This window comes from Propithecus coquereli, unplaced genomic scaffold (assembly GCF_000956105.1).
Source record: "Propithecus coquereli isolate 6110/MARCELLA unplaced genomic scaffold, Pcoq_1.0 Scaffold303, whole genome shotgun sequence".
Lineage (NCBI taxonomy): Eukaryota > Metazoa > Chordata > Mammalia > Primates > Indriidae > Propithecus > Propithecus coquereli.
Window position 1 is genome coordinate 9,233 of NW_012148653.1, and position 13,525 is coordinate 22,757.

The following is a 13,525-nucleotide window of genomic DNA, read 5'->3' on the forward strand; positions in this document are numbered from 1 at the left end:
CATGCCGGTAGTCTCAGCTACTCGGGAGGCTGATGCAGGAGGATCGCTTGAGCTCAGGAGTTTAAGGTTGCTGTGAGCTAGGCTGACACCATGGCACTCTAGCCCAGGCGACAGAGTGAGACTCTGTCTCAAAAAAAAAAAAGCAGCAGTTTGTCAAATTTCAAACACACTTGTAGATGTACACAGACATTCACAAACAAAACTTCTGGCTTTTATTTGTAGGGGAACAATTATTATCATCTACAGATTAAATCTGGGGAGAATTAACATGTTTGCAATATTGAATCTCCTATCTAAGATGATGTAACATTTCTTCAATTTGTTAGATCTTCAGTAATTTGTCTAAATAACTTTATAATTCTTCCATAGAGTTCTAAACATTTTCTATTATATAGATTTTTAAGCATAAATCATTTATGATGATCATCTATAAGTTATTTTTATTTAATTTCATCTTCACACTGTCCACTGCTATAGAAAAAAGGGTGTGTTTGTATATTGCTCTTATACCGAGCAAACTGTTAAAATGAGTTTATTGCTCTGATAATTTTTATTTAGTGGATTTTTCTCACATACATTCTATTCATGCTTAATGATAGGAGCAAAGATGCTTTAAAATCTGCTTTGGAATGGATTTATAATATGAATAGAAGGCTGTCAGAAGACATGTGTTCTTTATGTGTCTGAATGGTGTGGGTTACTTCCAGCTCTCAGTTTTCTCATATGTATAATTGGGGGTTTGGATGGGACAACCTCTGAGGTTCCTATAGTGCAGAATTCTGTAAAATGTGACTCCAATATCTGACAGGTGAAAGAAATAGTGCCTATAGCTAATTTTAATTAAACATTTACTCTATTGAGAGTTATAGAATTGATCTTTCCTGACTCTTCCATGTTTCACGAAGGATCCAAATGTATCTTCAGAAGCACAGGCTGCCTAAAGGGTTTTGAGAGTTATTTTCCTACAATATGTTTTGAAAATACCCCAATTATGTAATTGCTGCATTATTATGAGGTTTTGTTTTCCCCACTAGGCTGTCCAAACAAATAAACAGCTCAGCTTTGTTTAGAACTTAGGAACTTAAAAGATCCAAGGTGAAGGCCATAGAAACTGCTGATACACATGCCCGACTTTATTAGACCCTTACATGTAGACTTTGCAGGCCACACAATTTCTGTCACAACTACTCAACTCTGCCATTATAGCATGAAAGCAGCCATAGACAATATGTAAATGATGGGTGTGGCTGTGCGCCAATAAAACTTTATTTACAAAAACAGGCAGAGGGCTGGATTTGGCCCTCTAGCCATAGATGACCCCTGAAATAAAGGGTTAACACTTGGCCCACCCCAGGGGACCTCCAGGACCCAAATCCCATGCTGTCGCTTCCATCCATTCTCATTGGCTGGTGCTCTGACTCGACCAGTTGTTACACATTTTGAATTTCAGCTCTGGTGGGGTTGGGAGGGGAAGGGAGTGAAACAACTCGAACTTGTTAGTTGATGGTTTCTTAGCCTCTTCAGTTTTAGTCTCTTGCATGATCCACTGTCTTTCTGGTAAGTGCCCAATCTTTCACATCTCTTCTGTCTTGCCCTGCCCCTTTCTAAAATGGTGCCTGGGCACATGGTGGCCTGCTTGATGACCAGTGGCAGTGAGGGAAAGAGGACTTCAGGTCCATTGGTGTGCTCTGGATTCTTGATCTCTGCTCAGGAGTGGCTGAACCCAGGTTCTAGTCTGGTGCACAGGAAGCTGGGACCGGTGCCTCCTGGACAGACAGTTGGGCAGTGCTAGTGTTCATGTCTGGAGTCCATCGCCATTCTGTGGCAGCTTTAGGTCTCTGCTGGTCCACAGAGCTTTCAGTTCCTCCTTGACCCTGACTGAAGCACTCAGGGACATCTGGATCCCATGCAGGCCATCTGCAGGCCAAGGACCTGGAGCACTCCCATCTGGGCACTCCCTGGAGAGCCAGCATCCAAAGCCTGTGAGATACGGCCACACGTGCATCTTCTCCCAGTGCTCCGACTTCCCTAAGCCAGGCCCAGGAGGTGATCCCTTTAGCCTCACATGAGGTTTTCACTCGTGTCCCAAGTCTATGAAATGTAGCCACACGAGAATCTTTCCCTGGTGCTCACACTCCCTTCAGCCTGCCTAGGAAGTGACTCCACTAGCCCTAGCCAATGTCCTTTGGTCTCCCACACCCAATAGCATGCTTCCATGGGCCACCCTGACACTCCCGAGGTTCACCCCAATGCCCCTGAGACCTCCCTCTTCACCATCCTTCAGTCTCTCACCTCTTTTTTAAAATCAACCTCATGGGAGAGAAAGGCTTTCTAGGTCCCCTATCCCTCTCATAAGGACTTCTACTTTGTCACATTGTTCCATAGTGAGCAGGTAGATGGTAAACCTACTCTAAAAGGCTGAGGGAGCTGAGAGGCTGAAGACAGAGGCTGACAAATCCAGTTTCTCAGAAAGAAACTTTGAATAGGGACTTACAAACAGAAGCCATGTCTTGGGTGGCCATGAGATGGTGGATTCCATTACCTGCCCTCCAGAAGGTATCCTTTATATAACAAACTTTTAGGGTAAAGATGTGTAGCTGGTCATGCCTCAAAATTTCCTGCAAAACTCATGATGGCAGGAGAGGTTAGATAAACATCTTTATGAGAGGTTGTCTATGCTATAGGAACACATTGGTATGCAGGAGTCAAACATTGGTCATCATGGTGATTTTGCTTCAAGATGGTGTCACTCTTGTTATGCAACAGGATGTTTCCCTGCACACATTCTTCCACCTTCCTGAGCTGTTATTTTCCCTGCCCCCTTTGTGGAGCCATAATTATGGGTGAAATACTGTGAATAAAACTGGCTCACCAATAAATGAACATAAATCAAGAGGAAGTTGAAGAACATTACATCTCTTTTATATAAATAAAGGTATAATTGAGGTTTCTCTCTTGAGGTAGTATGATTGTATAGGGGACATTTTTCCATATTACCTTTTCTGTTTCCATTTAGAGCTATACAACATCATCCTTTTAGTGAGTATAGCAGAAGAGAATTAAAACAACCAGGGCCTGGGGGGCTTGGCAGTACCCAGTCCTCAGGCTCACCCAGTCCCCCATCCTCAAGCTGAAGTTGTCCTGACAAGAGGACCTCTGCTGTGTCTTTTGTGGGCCACACGCCCAGGACAGAGTGGATCTCATTAATATTTTGAAAATACCCCCTGATTATGTAAAATCAATGGCTCCCAGTGTGGGAAGGGGCAATTTTACCCCCTGGTAATATATGGAGACACTTTAGGTTGTTATAACTGGAGGGGGACCATTACTGGCGTCTAGTGGGTAGAGGCCAGGCAGGCCGTTAAACATCCTGCAATGCACAGGACAGCCCCCATAGCAATAGTGCCAAGGTTGAGACATCCTGGTCAAAAGCAACCACATGCACAAAGGGATGAAGCATAATAAGTAGAACAAACAAAGCAATCATTTTTTTCAATTGCACATTTCCTGCTATTTCCCAGTAGGTCGATGCCTGGCGTGGCAGCAGATTCCTGCAGAGTTCCGGGACCACTTGGGCTCCCCTCCTCCATGATTATGTTGATTAAGGCCCCACCTTCCTTCCCAACTTTGTTGTATTTGAGAATAATTCAATTCCAAAATTTCCCTAAAGTCCTCCTGCAAGACTGATGGCCCTTGACATTTTAATAATCAAGCACTATTATAAATGTATAATTACCCAGCAACTGAGCAAGGCAAACATCCTTGATTTTTGAATTGTTGAATTGGGGAGGACTGATTTGCAATCACAGCCGGGAAAAGGACTTAAAAACTCCTCCCATTAGGAGATCAGAACCACTTGAACCATTTTGGTCTCTAGTAGTGGTTCTCGAAGCCTGGTCTGTGGCCCAGCAGCACCAAGCATCACATAGGGGCTTCTCAGAAAAGCAAATTCTCAGGCCCCACTCCAGACCTGTGGCTTCAGAAACTCTGGGGGTGGGGCCCAGCCATCTGCATTTTAACAGGCCCTCTAGGTGATGTTGTGCACACAAAAGGGCCTGAGGCCTGTTTCTGTATATAAAGTTTTATTGGCAACACCCATCATTTACATACTGTCTCTGGCAACTTTCACACTACAGTGGCAGAGTTCGTATGCCCTCAAAGCCTAAGATATTACAACCTGGCCCTTTATAGAAAAAGTTTGCTCACTTCTTATCTAGAGTATTGAGAAAAATAAATTACAAGGCTTTTCATCATTATGAGAAGAAATCCTGAAATGTATTATTTCTTAGTTTTCAAACCCCTTCCTGCTTTTCCTCCACGTTATATCAGACTCAGTATAGCAGGCCATGCGCTTAAGGGGATTACAGGTGTTACTTCTTGAAGTCAGACAGCCTGGGTTCTTCATTTTGGCCCAATCATCAACTGGCTTTATGATTTTGGGTGAGCTATTCAAGACCTTTGGCCTTCAGTTTCCTTATCTGTAGAATGGGTATAACAATAGGACCTACCTCACAGGATTGTTGGCAGAATTCTGTGAGTTGGTACATGTACTTAGCACTTAGTACTAAGTACTTGAACTAGTGCTTAGCACATAGTAAGCCTCCAATTTGCATTAGCTATGCCACTTCCGGCTGTAAGTGCAAAAGAGCCACACAGTAAATGTTAGCTGTTGTGATTATTTAAGCTGCATCAAGACACTTGGGGACATTTTGAAAGGAAGGATGGTTTTTCTTTAGATTCCTGCTTTCTTCTTTATTATTCAATGATTGGGGAAGATCTGAAGGTCCAAGGAGTTTTAGGAATTGCAGAGACACCAGAAATGTATTGTCCAGGCAGCCCCTTCCTCTAGGGAGCTAAATGTGGAGGAACTGAGGTAATCCTCCCGCCACTGCACCCCACCCAACTCTCCCCCCATCTCCTAGCCTTTACCGAGGAGGCAGAAAATGAGAACGTGGGGTCTGTATGTCTGTCCCTAAGGTCTAACTTAGCACTCTTTTAATTTAAGTCACTTTCCTCTCAGTCCCTCTCAAGTGGGGGTGAAACATGGCACAGGAGCCATTTGTAGGCTCCAAAGTCATTGAGCTGTCACCTGCATGCTCTACCTTCTAGAGCTGAGAGCTGGGCCCATTCTCTTAGCACCTTTCACCTAGGACCCACTTCCAGGGCATGTGACCTGTGCAGTCACACAAATCCCCTCGTTTTCATTGTACACCAACCCCAGCAAATTATGTAGTTGGCTGTTCCTTCCTCCTCTGTAGAAACCCGATTGTAACCTAAGCCCCCTGCCTAAGCCCTGCGCTCTGTTAAGGACTCTGCGTAAGCATAAGAACACATTTTTAAAATAAATAGCAACAGCAAAGACAACAAAAAATGACTTAATGTTTAAGAAGGGATATATCTTTGGCACTTTCCGAAGTAAAGATGTCTGATACTGGCCAGCAGATGTCACTCTTGCTGCATGGCAAAAGAGGGGCTTTTTACCAGAACGCATACTTACGGATTTTTGAGACTTTAAGGAGGCATGCCTCAAAGGAACTGATCTAAGAACTTTTATTGTGACACTTTGCTTTCTTCTGATGGGGTGCCATCACAAAGAACAGAGATCCACCATTGACCAAATCTAAGTGGAAGAACTGCAAATAATAATTGTAACAAGGTATTTAACTCAGTTAAATTAAAGAATTAATAATGCAACGAAGTGCAACTTTTTCGGATAGGTTGGCATATCATTTTAAAACTGGCTTGTCCTCTTGAACTGGTGATTAACACAGTAATGACATTTTCTCAATGTGTTCCCTGTTGTCTTGTGAAGGGTTGAATTTGTTGAGTAAAGTATCAAAGGTTAAAGTCAAGCAGAGATTCAATGCCTTTCATTTCAGGACTCATAGTGAAATGGCCGAATGAATCTAAGGGTTCCCTTGGATGTGCTTCCTAATTTGCTGGAAGGTCCCAGCTTAACATATATTCCCTGTTTGAGCTACATCATCCCTGTGCAAATAGACAATGATAAAGTAAAATGAATAGTTAACAGAAAAGCTATCAGTTGCTAAGACCAAGCTCCATTCTTGGGCAATGGGGTGAGTCTTTCCCCTATGAAAATGTCACTAGTACTAAAGTAATAATTCATCGTAGAGAGATATTCAAATAGCTCTCACAGTCTCCCAAATGAGTTATTTTATGTGGTGAAAGATTAAAAAGCATTCTTTCAACTTTCAGTGGAATTCATTAGTGTATGTAACACAGCAAGATCAACAAATTGCAGAACATAAAGCAAATACACCTGAAAACAGTGATGCAAAAGCAAAATGATGATGCCTGGGTTTCATTAAAGCAAATGGTCTTGGTTGGTCCATCATGATCCAACAGTCTCTAAGTCAGCAGCCTGGGAAGCTAGACTTCTAAGTTTCTGGGCCTGGACCAATCGTCCAAGATGTATGTGCAATGAGCACATGTTAATAATTTATCATACATTATTCTGTCAAAGCCAAACAAATTAATTATACTTACAAGAGGATGCTTGATACACAACTGTATACATCAATAAAAGATGAAAGTAGGAATAGCCTTACTAAAATGGACTGCAGGCGTCAATTTGTACAATCACAGAGTAGGCCGGGGGAGCTGATCATCTCCAAAGAACACTCATTGATGACCTTCGCTTCTACTCTACATCAGCCGCCATCTTCCACAGCCCCACTCTAGATCTGGGCTAACCCGTCATTGCTGCCCACTGCCACAGTCCTCCACGCCCAGCCTCTTAAATCTCAATATGCCTCCAGCCACAGTGTCCTATCCTTGCCTCATCGCCAACACGCCTTCTCTTCATGCTTATGGAGAGCCTCCTGTTTTCTTCCAGTTTAGCAGCCCATTCCTGGGCTGAATTCTCTACCTAGCATAGACTACATGGCTGGCATGGAACATTCTCTAATCAGCACACCCAACTCCCTTGTACCACTGTTCTACCACCAAATGCAATCGGCAAAACTCCAAACCAGGATCCTGATTCTGCTCTTGCATGTGTGCAGGTGCTGAAGGTAATTCACTACCTACAGTTGGGCAGGTTGATGCAATCACAAAATCCTAGACTCCAGCCACAGCTGGTCCCTCAGGGCTGGTGAAAACCTTTTAATCCGTGCTTTGTTGGTTTCCTCATCCATCTCCCCATGACTGTTTGAAATATTTAATACTCTTTTTCAATTCCCACACTCAACCACTTTTAGCAGATAGTTCACTTCCTATATCTCTGGAAATGAGCCTCAGGAAACTCCAAATTCCATGGGCCAAATCCAGCCCACCACCTGTTTGCATTAATAAAGTTTTATTGGAACACAGCCATACCCATTCATTTACTTACCATTTACGAACGCTTTTGTGCTACAATGATAAGGTTGAGTAGTTGTGACTGGAGATCTGCAACCTGAAAATCCTACAATATTTACTATCTGGCTGTATGTTAAAAAACTTTACCAACTCCTATTCCAGAACAATAAAGCCATTATGTACTGCTCCGTGTCTGCTCCCTTCCAACCAATGAACTATTTAGGATCTGAACCTATTAGTCCCTGAGGACGAGGTGTCTCTTCTCAAGGCCAGCCCCTCAGTCTCTGGTTCTGATCCTAACCCCTTTCTTTTCTGGAACCTGTTCCATCAATCACCCATTCAGTACTCTGTGTTTTCATCCTCTCCCTTGCCACTGGCATTTTCTCTAGGTCTATAAATCTCTTCAAGCCTCCCACTCTAACATGCCTTCCCTTGATCCTTCACTGTGCACTAGCTACATCTCCACCTGCTCTTCTCAGCTCCCTGAGAAGGGTCATATACACCCAGTGTCACTGCCTCCCCATCTCCCCTTTACTCCACAAGCAGTCTGGATTCTGTCCTCCTCACTCCACCAAAGCTGATCTGAAAATGGCCACAAATCACCACCATACTGTAAAACCCAATGAACGCTCTTCAGACCATTTCTTAGCGACCTCTCAGCTGTATTTAACATTATTGGCCACTTGCTCCTTCTTGACATTCTAGACTCACTTCATCCCCCTATGACATTACTTTCACCTGCTTTCCCATCTATCTCCAACTCCCTATGCCTATCTTTTTTATTATGCTCTCCTATGTCCACTCTTTAAACAATTGGTATTCCCCAGTGTCATCCATGGCCCACTGCTCTGCTCACTATATACTCTTGCTGCATATTTTCATGCTCTCTTATGACTTTTACTGCAACCTTATAAATGATGACTCTCAACTCTGCATCTCCAGCCTTAGCACTCTTGCAGATTAATATATCCCGCTCCCTGCTTAGAAAGTTCCATGTGAATTTCCTTTAGCCAGCTCAAGCTCAATATGTCCAAAACTGGACTCATCAACTTCCCCCTGGAACTGCTCTTCCTGACTTTAGTCAGTACATCATGATCCACCAACCCCAGAGCCAGAAACTTGAGAGTCCTCCCTGACTTTCTTCTCATTGTCAGGCAACACCTCCTGCAGACTCCGTTTCCTAGCTGTGATAAGTGCGTCTGGATTGACTACCTAATATGGATCATGTGCACTGGTGGTTTTATGGGTTGCCCCATTTAATTCCCAGGGCACCCATACACAGCAGGTATTATTATCCTCATTTAACGGGTGAGGCTCAAAGCAGTTGTGTAATTTTCTCAAAGTCACACAGCCAATAAGTGATAAAGGCTAAGCCAGTACTAGATCCCAAGACTGTCTGTCCTCTTCCCTTTCACCACCAGTTCTCTGATAAGAGTTTTGTGGTGGATAGACACCAGGTTATTCACCCAACACCCAATCCTTTCGTCCCACATTCTGTAATAACCAGGCAGTTTGGGAGGTCTATTCTTCCCCTAATTGCAAGAATGGTTCTAATTGTTATTTATTTATTTTTATTGAGGTGAAATTCACATAACATAAAATTAACTATTTTGAAGTGTACAGTTCAGTGGCTTTTAGTGCATTCGCAATATTGTGCAGCCATCACCTCTATTTAGTTCCAAAACATTTTCATCCCTTCATACCCATTAAGAAGTCATTACCTGTTTCTCCCAGCCCTAACTATTTAAATCCCATCAGAATAAGCTCTCTTGGGACTCAGTCTAAGCCAAGTAGAGCATGGACATCTCATGGCTAAAGAAATTGGTTCTGGAATGAACATGGTGGCAGAACAGAGCTGGGATCTTATACCAAAAACACGAGTAGAATGTCTAAGTAACTAAGTTATAACACAGTAACATCAAGCAGCAAAATGTCATTTCGTAGTCATAGGGTTGACGCCCTGACTCCCAGCCTAAAATGATCTGAGAAGGAGGGAAACTCAATTTCTGGGCTCCTCTGCCCTGGTGGTCTCTTGCTTCACAGGGTCTACTGAGACCCCCAAGTTCAAGTGCATCTCTGTGAGAAAAGCACCAAGAAGGTACATCTACTCTCCCACCATGTCTCCTTAACCCCATGAAAATGCCTCACAGTGCTTGGTTGTTTGCTCTATAGAAAAAAAAGCAAAAGTCAAGGAACCTGAGTGATCATTTTCTCTAACCCTATTACCTGCACTAGACCTATCTCCAGGCCTAGATGAGCCTCTAACCTAATTTGGTCAAATGAGGTCTGAAGGGACGTCTGCTGGGGACTGCTAGAAAAGCAGAATCCTCTCTAAATAAAGTATTTGAATCTGTCTACACTGCAATAGACAGATTAAACATACTGCTTTGGTCGTTTAACTTCATTAGCTGTTCTCCTGTCTGTTGGAATCACCTCCACTCTGATAGATTCTGGACACTTTCCAAAAAAAATATATGTCACTCATTGTATTTCGTGTGCACATTTGATTTCTTATCCACAGACCGGCATGCTCCTGGACCTAGAGAAAATGCTCGCATTTTGAGAATAAGCCCAAGAAGCCTGTGTTTTCCATCAGAACACACGAGAAGAGAGGGACAGCTCTTGAACATTTCTCCAGACCACGGACGGCCTGGCCACTGGGAAACTGTACAGCGAGACACGGTCTCTACCCCTCTGCCCTCTCCCTGTGATGAAGTGTTGAGCCACGAGGCAGCTGTCGATGCCAAGGCCCGGGGAGAGAGGAGTGGCGCGTGCTCAGGTGCACTGTCACTGTGTTGGTTCCACACATAGATGGAGTTCTTCCTCTCTCCGTCTCTCCCTATCTTCTCCCTCTCTCCCTCCCTCTGTCCCTCTCTCCCTCTCTCTATCCCCCCCATCAGGCTTTGCCAGAAACCCTTCCACTTCTTGTTAATTTTGAAAGAGATTCTTTCTGCCGTTCTTAGCAAAATGTAACCACACATGTCTAGGCATTGCTTACTTGAGTAACAGAGCAACTCAGAAAACTACTAATGCCCAGTTAATTCCGCCTTATTGACACAGTTCCCACAGTTAGGCAGCATTTTGCAAGGAAAGAAACGAAATGAGGAGACTGGGACATATGCAAGGTAGGAGGGAGAGGGAAGGCTGCTGTCAGTTTAAGGCAACATTGTCTTCAAGTGGTTGGTAATTATGGAGAGAAATATTGTTTCCTTTTTTATCATTTTGGTCACTGTCTCCCATCATGCATGAAATCAATCCCTGATCAGGGGATTTGTCCTTCATAGCGCCTTCTAAGTCACATTTTCCTTTCCATTTCCGCTGCCTCTGCCTGGGGATGGGCCCTCATTCACATGGATCTATTAACCACTCTGTTTACCACTGCAACCTGTGCCCATCCTGTTGCCCGCTCCCCACACCGTGAATTCTCTTTACCCTGCTCTAATTTTCTTTTTCCCATAGCACTCACAGCCTTCTAAGATAATATCTAATTTACATATGTATTATGCTTATTCTTATCTTTCCCCCTCCTATAACTTACTTGAAGGCAGAGCTTATAATGTTCTATTCACTCATGTAACCCAAGTACCTCGAATACTGTCTGGCACATAGTAAGTGCTCAAAAAATGTTTGATGATCATTCTTTGATCAGAAATCTTCAGTGACTCTCCAGGGCCTATAGAATAAGGTCAAAGCCATACAATTCTCAAGGCCCCGCCCCCACTCCAAAAGGCTCTGTCTGCCTTCAAGTCTACCCTTTGCTTCTTGTTTTCTTCCTATCCACACCCTCCCCTTTCAGCCAAACTCGCCTGTCCGCCATCTCTGCCTTTACTTGCATCCTTCACTCAAAATACTTCCATGGCCATCTTGGCACAGGAAAATCTGACATGCTCATTCTGCTCTTGTCTCATCCATGAAGACTTTTTTAAGCTCCTTTCAGCAAGAAGAGATTTTGTCCTTCTGAGAACTTGCACAGCACCTACACACCCTGATGGTTCACACTTTACCTATATTGCCTTTGAAATTAAGTACATATACATGGACTACAAGCTTGTTGATGACAAAGAACCCCTCACAAATCCAATTCAATTCACAAACATGTATCTAGCACCTACTAAATGGAACTCACCTTGTTAATAGAGATACAAAAAAAGTGGGGATACAGTATAAGTAAGGAAAGGCCTCAACCCTCAATGTTTTGTGTGGAGGAGATATGTGGCCATGGTGAAAACAGCAGAGGAAGATGAGCCTGGGAAGGAGGGGAGACCTGACAGCTAAAGAGGTCAACAGACAGACTGAGGCAGGTGGGGAGCCCTGGAAGGCAGGGGACCCAAGGGACAGGTGGTCAACAGTGAGCAAGACCACAGGGAGATCAGGACAGAGGACACCTGAAGGGCAGCCACTGGGTTGGCAGTGGGGAGGTCACTGTTACCATGGAAGATTCCATCAGGATGCTCTGGTCACGTTTCCAGGGCACATAGGCAGCCCATATTTCCCACCCTTCTTTGTAGATAGATTAGGGCCATGTGACTAGCTGCTGACCAATGGGAGACAGGAGGAAATGACGTATGCCTAGTCATAAAACTCCCTGCACAATCCTATACTGCCTCTCGCAGCTTGTTGACTGGCTGAATGCAAAAGATCTAGCACAGAACTTCGAGAGAGCCCTAGGGAAGACAGGGACACAAAATGGAAGGAATCTGTACCCTTGAGTCACCACTTGGAAAACAGCTGCCCAAGAACACCACTCAGCCTGCATTGTACTAGGACAGGCATAAGAAATAAATGTTTATTGTGTTAAGCCCCTGAGAACTAGAGGTTGTCTGTTACCGCAGCTAGTATTAGTCCCCCTAATGTAGTGGCATGACAGAGAGGAATTTTAACAAAGCAGAGGAGATGGCAGCTAGACTGTTGTGGGCTCAGAAATAAAAAGAGGGGCAAGGAAGTGGAGACACTGGCTTGAGATTGGTCTTTTGGCAGAACATGGAAGAAGAGAGATAAGATAGTAACTTGAGGGGGAGGCAGCAGGCAGCATGGAACAGTTTTTCCAGAAGAAGGAGACTTGAACTTTTTACATCTAAGTACAGAGCAGGATACATAGGACAGGTTATAGGTAACTGCTGAATTAATGAACAAATGTATGAACAAGTGGATGAAAATGTGGGATGTATCTTACCACTTTCGATGTAAATCTCAGGAATATTTTATTAGGGAAAGAAGAAATCCCAGGAATTTAATGTAAAGAATTCTTTGATGAGGGCAAGCAGATGATACACGAAAGGAGACTGAGTGTTGGGCAGAGGTCAAAAAAGAAATTTGGCAGCAAAATGAGAGGCACCTCTGAGCTAGGGGGTCATTTGTCTTCTCAGTGGACAGGTCTGCACATGAGATTTTGGGATTGGTTGGGATTGGTGTCCTCCTCTAAGCAGAGACTGTAGGTGCCTGGTCTTTTCCACAGCAAGCTGGGAGGGGGACCTCCTGGGATGCTTCTCCTGGGCCCAGCCACACAAGAGTCACTGGTTTGCACTCAATTTCTCATACTTTTTGGAATTACAGGCTGCTTTTCAAGATAAGAAGAGGCACTCTCAAAAGAATAAAAAAAACATATTGACATCTTGAAGGATGTATAGACTCCTCAGGGGCTCTCAAAGTGTAAAGGAAAGGAAGTTAAAGCATTGACACAGGTTATTAGAGCCTTCCCCCCCTCCTCTTTAATACAAATGGTAGCATGTGGTACACACTAACATGCACCTTACTTTTTGCATCTAAACATCATCACAGGTTGCTTACTGTGAGATGAAGATTTGTGTGCAGGAAATTCATTGGCAAGAGCCTTGAAGATCAAGACATCTGGGAGAGTAAAGGAAGTAGGACTGGGCAGAGGGAGGATTTGGGCTTCAGAACAGTGACAACAAACACTCAGGCACTGCCAGGAGAATTCTGGACTTGGGAAGGCCCTGAAAAGTTGTCCCAAATTGGGGCAAAGAAGCTAGGCCTTTATACTCCCACATTGACCGGTAATTAGAAGCAGGTCACCCAAGAAAGGGGTTGTGAACTTGGAGAGGTGGCTTTCTTCAGTCAAGGACAATCTCTAGGGGGGAACTCAGCCGTAAAGTGTCATTTGCCAACATTTCCAGCAGCCGAAGGAATGAGTATGTCAGTCTTGGGGAGGTGGGGGTGAAGCCACAGCTTGGAGTCCTTACCTTAT